The sequence below is a fragment of the Sceloporus occidentalis genome, unplaced genomic scaffold (genome assembly GCF_023333645.1).
Source record: "Sceloporus occidentalis isolate IW3139 unplaced genomic scaffold, rSceOcc1.0.p SCAF_22, whole genome shotgun sequence".
Classification (NCBI taxonomy): domain Eukaryota; kingdom Metazoa; phylum Chordata; class Lepidosauria; order Squamata; family Phrynosomatidae; genus Sceloporus; species Sceloporus occidentalis.
Genome location: NW_028317002.1, coordinates 9,192,888 through 9,203,236, shown reverse-complemented (window position 1 = coordinate 9,203,236; position 10,349 = coordinate 9,192,888).

The window sequence follows — 10,349 nt, the reverse complement described above, 5'->3', positions numbered from 1 at the left end:
TCATTTTCTCTCAAGAGGGAACCCTGTATCATTCAAAAGAGAACATTCAATGTGTTGAAAGGGTTCATTCAAGAATAATGTATCTGTGCTGTGGTTAGTTTCCCATGGGAAATATGGGTGAAAACTGTGATTTTATATTCTTTTATTTTAATTAAGTGCACACAACACCTGGTTTCTCAAGTGTCAAGTAAAGATCTTGCATGTTACGTTTCTACTTAAGGAGTTGCTGAGGAATGCATATGACTTGAAGGCTACTATATATAAACCCCAAGGTTTTGATTTAAATATAGAGAGTGTAGTTTTTTAAAACATTTTCAATCAAATAAAAATAAAATGCAAAGGATAGTTGATCTATTTTCTTTAACCCCTTGTACATGTACGGGCTTGCAGTGCAACGTGATAACGACAAAGCCCATACGTGTACTGGCTGCTGTTAAACAGCTGCATCGCCGGGATCGGCGGCTTTGTAGCATCCATGGAAGCCACGGAAGTCAGGCTGACTGTGGATCCGGGGAGCCGGTTTCAAAGATGTCCCAAATACGGGACGTATTTTTTTTTTTTTTTTATTATTTCTTTATTGAGTTTTTTTTTTTACATAAATATAGACAAAAACATTAAATAAAAAAAGAAGAAAACATCATCAAAAGATGTCTTAATGGCAAAAAAATACACACACCTCACAAAGATGGTCCTTTACCTCCCAAATAACCAAACAAACCCATGCATGTGGCGTATCACTGTACTCAGGAGATGTTACTGAACACATATTGGGGTGTTGTTTGACACGGACATATACCAGGAGGGGTAAATTTATACCTGAAGTACAACATGTATGAAAGAAATGCAAAAAAGATTTACTACCATAAAGTTTGACAAAGGCTGGTGGTAAAATTAGGACATGGAAAGGGTTAAAATACCAGCTTTTGAAATACCTTGGGGTGTCTAGTTTTCAAAAATATATGGTTTGATGGGGTTAATTTAATTGGCGAGCTTCAAAGATACCCAAAATAGCACATGGTGCAGAATGACCATCTTTGGGGGGACAATGGTGATTTGTGATTTAGCCATGTTGTCACATGTAGTTTGTGAGATTGATACATACTTTTTCAGTTTATCAGTGTAGTCTTAATTTATAATTGTTTTGGATTTATTCTTATATACTGATATAAGTTATAACAATACATTACATTTGCAATAGAGGTATACAGCCTAGACTTTTAGAAAAGCATGATGAGCAGACCAGGACTGGCAGTCATGCACAAATTAAAGCTTTGCAACATAATTGCATGTGTCTGACCACATTCCCCAAAAATAAGTTATCATCAGAAAATAAATGCTGGGAAATATTAGACTATAGGAACCTCTGTCTCAGCACCAAAACTGTGTTTTCAAGACGATTCTAACAATGTTCTTAAAAATCTTAAGTTTTTTGTGCATGCTTACTGTATGTTAACATCTCTACAATTCATCCCATGATAAAGTATACAACAAGCTAGAAGTTTCAAGCCATCTATCATTTCTATATCCCTCCCCTTATTCATTTCACTAATTAACACAGTGCAATTAGCAAGACTTGAAAAATTTCATGAGGAAGAGATTAGTAGAGCAACAAGACTACTGATTTTTATTTTGTGTCACATTCTAATTTGTTTTAGTGTTTGAAGAGAGGGTGAAGGACATAGGAGTCAAACCATCTTTAATTATCGTCTGTTTAGACCAGTGGCGTCTCCAGCTTTCATATTTAGGGGGGGCACATGGGGGGCCAGGAACCAAAGTATGGGGGCCAATTATAAAACGGTACATATACACTATATATATATATATATATATATATATATATATATATATATATATATACACACATATACACACACACGTTAGGCAGTTATTTCTCATTCTTTAATATTAGCCCCTGCTGATGACAATATATAGAAATATTACACCCTGCTTCTGATATATATTAATATTAACTCCTGCTGCGGATATATATTGATATTAGCCCCTGCTGCGGATATATACTTATATTATACCCTGCTGCCGATATACATAAAAATTATACCCTGCTGCCGATATATATTAATATTTGACCCTGCTACCAGTATATATTAATATTAGCCCCTACTGCCAATATATATTATTAGTCCCTGCAGCCAATATATATATAAACTTAGCCCCTGCAGCCAATATATATTAATATTAGCCCCTGCTGCCGATATATATATAAATACTAGACCCTGCTGCCAATATGAATATAAATACTAGACCCTGCTGCCAATTAATATTAATATTAGCCCCTGCTGCCAATATATGTTAATATCTCCCTCTCCCTCCCAAACTATCCTAACTACCCCCTCTCCCTCCCAATCTATCCTAACTACCCCCTCTCCCTCCCAATCTATCCTAACTACCCCCTCTCCCTCCCAATCTATCCTATCTACCCCCTCTCTCCCTCCCAATGTATCCCTATCTACCTCTTCTCACTTCCTATCTACCTCTTTTCACTCTCTAACCCCCTCCTAACTTTCTACCCTCCCCCCCCCCTTTGAAGTTCACTTACCTTGGGCTTGTAGAAGTCCAGCGGCGGGATCGCGAGGTCTCTGTCTTCCTGGTTCTGCCGCAGTGTGCGCGGCTTCATTGCTGAGCGCCGGATATGACATCATATACCGGCGCTCGGCTTGAAATGCCGGCACTGCGACCAAGGCAGAGGCCTCGCGGTCGCGGAAAAGAGTGAGAGGCGCCGAACGGTCGCTGAGAACTTATTCCTCAGCGACCGCTCGGCGCCTCTCTCTCTCTCCTCCGGATCTATTAAAAAAAAAAAAAAAAAGACGGCGTTTCAATTGGGGGGGCACACCGGGGGGCACAGCATGATTTAGGGGGGGCCATGGCCCCCTCTGGCCCCCCCCTGCCGACGCCACTGGTTTAGACACAGGATCTAATGCAAGTTAGTTGGACTAGCCAAAACCGTGTTTGTGAGAAATACTTAAACTGAACATTCTTCTTGATGTTGGCAACATATATTATCAAATATAAGATTTTTGACAGTCAAAAACTATCCTGACTGGTTTACATCAGACAAATGGAAAAAAACATTTCTTTAATAAAAACTTTATTTATACTTTTTTTACTGTTTAATCTGAGTGTCACTGGAAGAGGAGTTCAGACATATTAATAATTAAGTGGAATGTTCTTAGGTCAAACACAGCTTGTTAAACTATAACTTTACTCTAATTCCCCCTTGTTTTACACCTCACCATTACATATATCTGTTGTCATATTCTCACTTTATTGGATTCCTTGCCCCAGCCTCCTGTAATATCCCCAACCTTTTGTCAGATCCTCAGGCCCTTATCATGAACCCAGGCCCTCACAACTACTGTCCCCTACAAGGCACACCGCTGTGGATATTATACAGCCCAACCACCCGTTGGAACCCAGTTTCTATGTTCACCCCTTTTTCCTATTGCCCAGAAGCTGCCCTCTGCCGCTCACACCGCCAGGCCCAGTACCAGGACATACAGGTTTTACTTTTGGAATTGCTGGGCGGCTAGAATAGCCTCCTGTCCCACTATGTGTACCAGACAGGATTATCTCCACAGGGTGCCCAGCCAGGGCTCCAGCCTGACTATCGGTGGAAGATATCAGAGGCTAATCCCGTTATCTCCCCTATTGTTCCTGGGAGACCTGAATCCCCCAGTTTAAGGGGGCGGTTATGTTACTCAGACGTCTCATTTTGTGTGTTGATGTGATTATATGGATATATATACCTGTGTCTGTGTTCAATAAAGTGTTCTTCATGTTATACCCTACACTGAGTCTCGGCTAGTGACTGGGGAATCGGGGAAAGTGTGTGGTGACCCAGGCTAAGGGAGCACAAGACAGCGGAGGTAGTCAGTCGGACTAGCCAGCTCCGTGACACTGTTTCATTTTACATTTGCTCATATTTATTTATAAATGAACATATAGGGCTGCAACTAACGATTATTTTAATAATCGATTAGTTGGCCGATTATTCTTTCGATTAATCGGATAAAAAAATTTTTTTTTCAATTTAAGATAATGTAATAAAAAACGTACAATTTACACTTTCACCTCTTTATCACAATGGCCTCTCTATTCACCTTCTTATTTTACTGACATAATAATAAAAGCTACAAGAACCCAAACACAGTGTTTCTCAAACTAGGTTTTAATACAAAGTTATTAGTAAATATTAATTCATATGTTAACTATTTTTCATATTTAATAAAAACTATGAGAAAAAAGCCTTGTTTAAATTTTTTTTTTTACCAAACTGCCCCCGGTTATGCACATCTGACCCCCAGCTTGCCACTCTGCCCCCGTATATGCCTTATACCTCTTATATGCCAGTGATATGCAACTGAGCCCCCTGATATACCTTTTACCCTCAGATATGTTTTATGCCCCCCTGATATGCCTAATATCGATATGCCTTATACCCCCTATATGCCACTGAGCCCCCTGATATACCTTTTACCCCCAGATATGTTTTATGCCCCCCTGATATGCCTAATATCGATATGCCTTATACCCCCTATATGCCACTGAGCCCCCTGATATACATTTTACCCCCAGATATGTTTTATGCCCCCCTGATATTCCTAATATCGATATGCCTTATACCCCCTATATGCCCTGAAATTCATAATACCCCCCATACACCACTATAACTCACCCATACACCACTCTGGCTCCTCCCCCTCCCATATACCACTCTGGCTCCTCCCCCTCCCATACATCACTTTGGCTCCTCCCCCTCCCATACTCCACTCTGCCTCCTCCCCCCTCCCATACTCCACTCTGCCTCCTCCCCCCTCCCATACACCACTCTGCCTCCTCCCCCTCCCATACACCACTCTGCCTCCTCCCCCTCCCATACATCACTCTGCCTCCTCCCCCTCCCATACATCACTTTGCCTCCTCCCCCTCCCATATACCACTTTGCCCCCTCCCATACTCCACTCTGGCTCCTCCCCCTCCCATACACCACTCTGCCTCCTCCCCCTCCCATACATCACTTTGGCTCCTCCCCCTCCCATACATCACTTTGCCTCCTCCCCCCTCCCATACTCCACTCTGCCTCCTCCTCCCTCCCATACTCCACTCTGCCTCCTGTCAGCCACGGAGGTTCAGAAGACACCAGGGAGCCGGGTAGAGAGGCAGGGTGCCGTATGGGAGGGGGAGGAGCCAGAGTGGTGTATGGGAGGGTGGCTCCCATACACCCCTCTGACTCCTCCCCCCTCCCATACACCGCTCTGCCTCTCTACCCGGCTCCGTTACTGACAGGAACTTTCACTGCAGCTTCATAGAAGCCTCAGCGTAAGTGAAGGTGAGTAACGGAGGCTGTCTGTGCGATGCAGACCCCCACCGGCTGACAGAGAGGATGATCCTCTGTCAGCCGGTGGGGGTCTAAACGATGCGCACAGAGAGCCTCCGTTACTGCCCTTCACTTACGCTGAGGCTTCTATGAAGTCAGTAACGGAGCCGGGTAGAGAGGCAGAGTGATGTATGCAAGGGGGGAGGAGTCAGAGGGGTGTATGGGAGGGGGGAGAGAGACGGAAGTGAGAGACCGGCCGACAGTGAGGGGAATCCAGGTCCCCTGCAGCGTTGCGGGGGATCTGGATTCTAGTGTTATAATCCGATCTCTGTTTGAGGTCGGATTATAATTTTTATAATCGATAAAAATCGATTCGATTAATCGATAATGAAAATCGTTGACAACGATTTTCATTATCGATTATTATCGATTTTATCGATTAGTTGTTTCAGCCCTAATATATATATATATATATATACAGTATCTCACAAAAGTGAGTACACCCCTTAAATTTTTGTAAATATTTTATTATATCTTTTAATGTGACAACACTGAAGAAATTATGTCATTCTTTGCTAGGAGCTTATATTGTACTGGATCTAAATGGGGCCATGAACTGATTAAGCCCTGAGTTTTTTGGTGGCAGCCCTGAATGGGGACTGCTCCCAACTTCCTAGTATGGTACCCAACTGAGTCAAGTAGCATATGTTAAGTGAGTAGTACTGCAAAGTGTGGGGGGTAATTATAAAACGCTACATTTACACTATATATATATAGATATATATATATATATATATAGATATATATATGTGTGTGTGTGTGTGTATATACATTAGATATGTGTTAGACACATAATTACTACATGTTTACTTATCTCTTTGAAGTAAAGACCGTGATTGAAATATGATATCAAATTAACAGCTGAACTGGCACTTGTTTTTCATTCTTTAATATTAGACCCTGCTGCTGATATATATTAATATTGGCCTCTGCTGCCAATATATAAATATATATATCTTAGACCCTGTTGCTAATATATTTAATATTTAAATACTTTTCATTTACTTAAACCCTGCAGTTCAGGTATAGATCAAATAAACACATGTCAACAGCACGTGCATGTATAGATCAACTGAATAAGACATAAAAACTCTGTATTTGCAGGTATATACAAATAATGTATGGAAACATAGCATAGCAGGTATATATCAACAAAACACACAAACCCAGCATTGCAGTTATAGATCAACTGGAAATCACATGTAAACTCAGCACTGAGGGTATAGATCAAATAAACAATACATGAAAACAGCTTTGCAGATATCCATCAACTGAATAAGACAAACAAGCCCTGTACTTGCAGGTATACATAAATAATGTATGGAAACATATCATAGCACATATAGATCAACAGAATAACACAAAAAGACAGCTTTGCAGGTATAGATCAATTGGAATTCACACAAAATCTCTGCATTAAAGGTATAGATAAAACCCCCTAAATTTCAGGTATAGATCACAGGTTGCACACCCCAAAGCCAGCCCTGGGGTCCACACTGCCCACATAGAACCTGACCACCACGCAGACAACACGCATAGGATAGTCCCCAAACAGCCCAGCATATGACATATTTGTCCCCAAACAGCCCACTCTGTGCCATCTTTGTCCCATAAACATGCTACCTGTCCCACCTTTTATCCCATAAAAACGCTGCCCGTGCCATCTTTGCCTTTCCAAAAATCAATTATTATTACATCTATAATACACAGATGCTTTTATAGTCACTCACTAATTCACACAATCATTAACTCTCTCACTCTTTCACACAATTTAGTTACACATATTTATTAATGCATTCTTACAAATTCATTAATTCTTTCACTCATTCACACAATTTTTTCACATATTAATTCATTTATTCTCTAACTCATTTATACAATTTGTTCATTCTCTCACTCATTCTGACTCTGACTTTATTTCAATATTCTTATTACCCTCTTTTCTCACTATCTCCTCCTTCTCGCTATCTATTTCCTATCCCCCTTCTCACTATCTACCCTCTCCCCCTTCTCACTATCTACCCCTCTCCCCCCTTTTCTCACTATCTCCCCCCTCTCCCCCTCCTTCTTACCATCTATCCCCCCTCCCCCTCTTTGTAGTTCACTTACCTTCAGACGTCCTGTGGTGGGAGCATGAGGCTTCTGTCTTCAGTGTCTTCATCGCGGTGCGCGCTGCCTCACTGCTGAGCGCAGGAATATGATGTCATATTCCGGCGCTTGGCATGAAACGCCGGCACGAAGACACCGAAGACAGAAGCCTTGCGGAGGAGAGTGAGCAACCTCTCTCTCCTCCGCATCTAGCGCTTCCTCTGGGCTGTAAAAAACAAAAACAGGTGTTTCAATTGGGGGGGCACATGGGAGGGACAGCATGATGTAGGGGGGGGCATGGCCTCTGCCGATGCCAGTATTAGCAAGGTAGTAGTGTTGTAGCTCGCACAGGCAGATCTGGACTGAAGACAGGGCTCCGTGCAAGGCAAGGGAAGCTAAGAGCTATGGGTAAGTGTTTTTTACAGAATGTATGTGTATATGATGTTAGCAAGTGTTGACGTATTGCAGTATAGTGTTAGAACTTGTGTTTCTGCAGAAAAGAGGACACCTGGTACTCCTCTAGGCTTCCCATGATACAAATGGCATCAGTTTGATACAAGGAGAGAAGTAGCAAGCAAGCTAACTTGTTTTTTTTTTTTAAACTGTTTATTCAAGAAGAAGAAGACACGTTGTAGAAGCGAACATTGTCATACAACATGGTACAAAAATACGTTAGTACAGATATACCAAAAAAATACAGATGTATCCAAAGAGAAACACATGTTTGAGATTATACATTCGCGGTGGATCTCTATGCACACCAATTTAACAGACCGTGGACAGAATAAAGATATGGACAGCGATAGCCATATGGAGCAATAACCGCGCTATGTCACGATAATATGAGCGTCAACTTCTCACCATTTTTTTTTTTTTAATTTTCTGACAAAACACAGAAACAGAACCCAATAAAAAAAAATATAATAAAAATAAAAAAAAATAAAAATAAAAAGAGAAACAAATTGTGACCGAGATAAAGGTAATTCGAGGACATATATCATCCGGCTCTAAGACGTCTCCTCCTTAGTACCTTAAATATGTGAATAACGGAAATACGTCCATCGGTAAGTATCTTATTGAGAGCAAGGAACAGAGGGAGTATCATGGTTGAAATATAAGGAGTCTCAAGTAGATAATAACACCCTAGAGCAAAACCACGTCGTATGGGTAAAGACCAAGGTGAGTTGTTGGTGTAGTCTAGGGGAAAGTGTGTTTATGTATGGTTCCCAAATGTCAAAGAATTTTTCTCCCCGTTTCTCCTTATCTTGTAAGACTAAGGTCCATTCCAAAAGCAGAGTTTTTGTTACTTTGTTTTTCCAATATGCGAGGGAAGGAACGTTAGCATTTAGCCAATGATCCAGAATAGTTTTGATTGCTATTAATATTAAGTGATCCAGTAAGATGATTTTACATTTTCCCTTAATATGAAGTGCATCATATACTCCCATCAAAGACTCAAAGGTAATATTAAGAGGGCTGTGATCTATGACACTACCTATTGTGAGGCCCACCCCCCTCCAAAAATTCTGAATCATGGGACAGGTGAGTAAGCAATGCTCAAGATCGGCGGACTCTAAATTGCATTTACAGCACCGAACCACGTTGAGGGGAGACAGATTGGATAGTTGCTTAGGGGAGATGTATGCCCTGTGGAGGAGCCTAATGAGAGTATCTTGAAACCAAGAAGCCTGTAAGTGTTTAAAACGTCTTGTGAATGCTTGTAACATACTATGAGGGGTGAGGGAGGTATCTGGATGTATGGAAGACCACCTGGCCAGACCAACTGTAGATTCTGAGTAGTTAAAGAGTCGAAATAAAGCCCTATAAAGTGTCGAGATCGAGACCATGGGTAAGCGCGATGGATCGAGCAATACCTCTAGAGCATGGTTTTTCTGAGCGGGATGCATGTGTTGTAAGGTTTGATGTAAATAGTGTTTTGCTTGCATGTAGGGCCACATGTGAGATGGAGGTAGTGAGTGCTTTTCCCTAAGGACTGGAAAAAGATAGCATCCTCCTGAGGTTGGATCAAAAATATCAAACAATAAATTGAGGCCCTTGATTTTCCATCCCTCAAATCTTGCATCTGGGGTCAGTCCCTGAAAATTACGGTTGCCGGTCAGAGGTAAGTAAAGGGAGTGGGCCGAGGTGCCGAAAAGTGACCTGCGGGCATTACGCCATGCCCTAATCGTTGCCATTATCAAAGGGTTAGTGCGACATGGAATAGGTATGTCTCTTGTGGGTGCATGGAGAAGGTAACACAAACTCCACTCTGGGCAAAAATTCTGATCTCTCCTCCAGTCTGTATAAATGTCAGAAGCAGAAATCCAGTCTCTTGCAAATCTAAGAAGACACGCTATATTATATACCGTATTTGCTCGATTATAAGACGAGGTTTTTTTCAGAGCAAATGCTCTGAAAAATACCCCTCGTCTTCTAATCGGGGTCGTCTTCTAATCAGACCTCAAATAGAGTCTGATTAGGAGACTAAGATCCAGATCCCCCGCACCGCTGCAGGGGACCTGGATCCTCCTGTCTCACCCCCCCCCCCATCATACACACACTTACCGGTGCTTCCTGCTGTATTGCCGGGGCAGCGGGTTGACGTCTACGCGATCCGCGTAGACAACGTCCGCTGCAGCCGGAAGGAGGTGTGGCTAGCAGCGGGGGTTGTCTGCGTCCGTCGCGCAAACCTTCCCCGACTGTCAGAGATCAGAGTTCCCCGCACCGGTGCGGGGAACTCTGATCTCTGACAGCCGGGGAAAGTATACGCGACGGACGCAGACAAACCCCCGCTGCCAACTCCACCTCCTTCCGGCTGCAGCAGAAGGCGACGTCAACCCGCTGCCCCGGCTGGAAGCACCGGTAA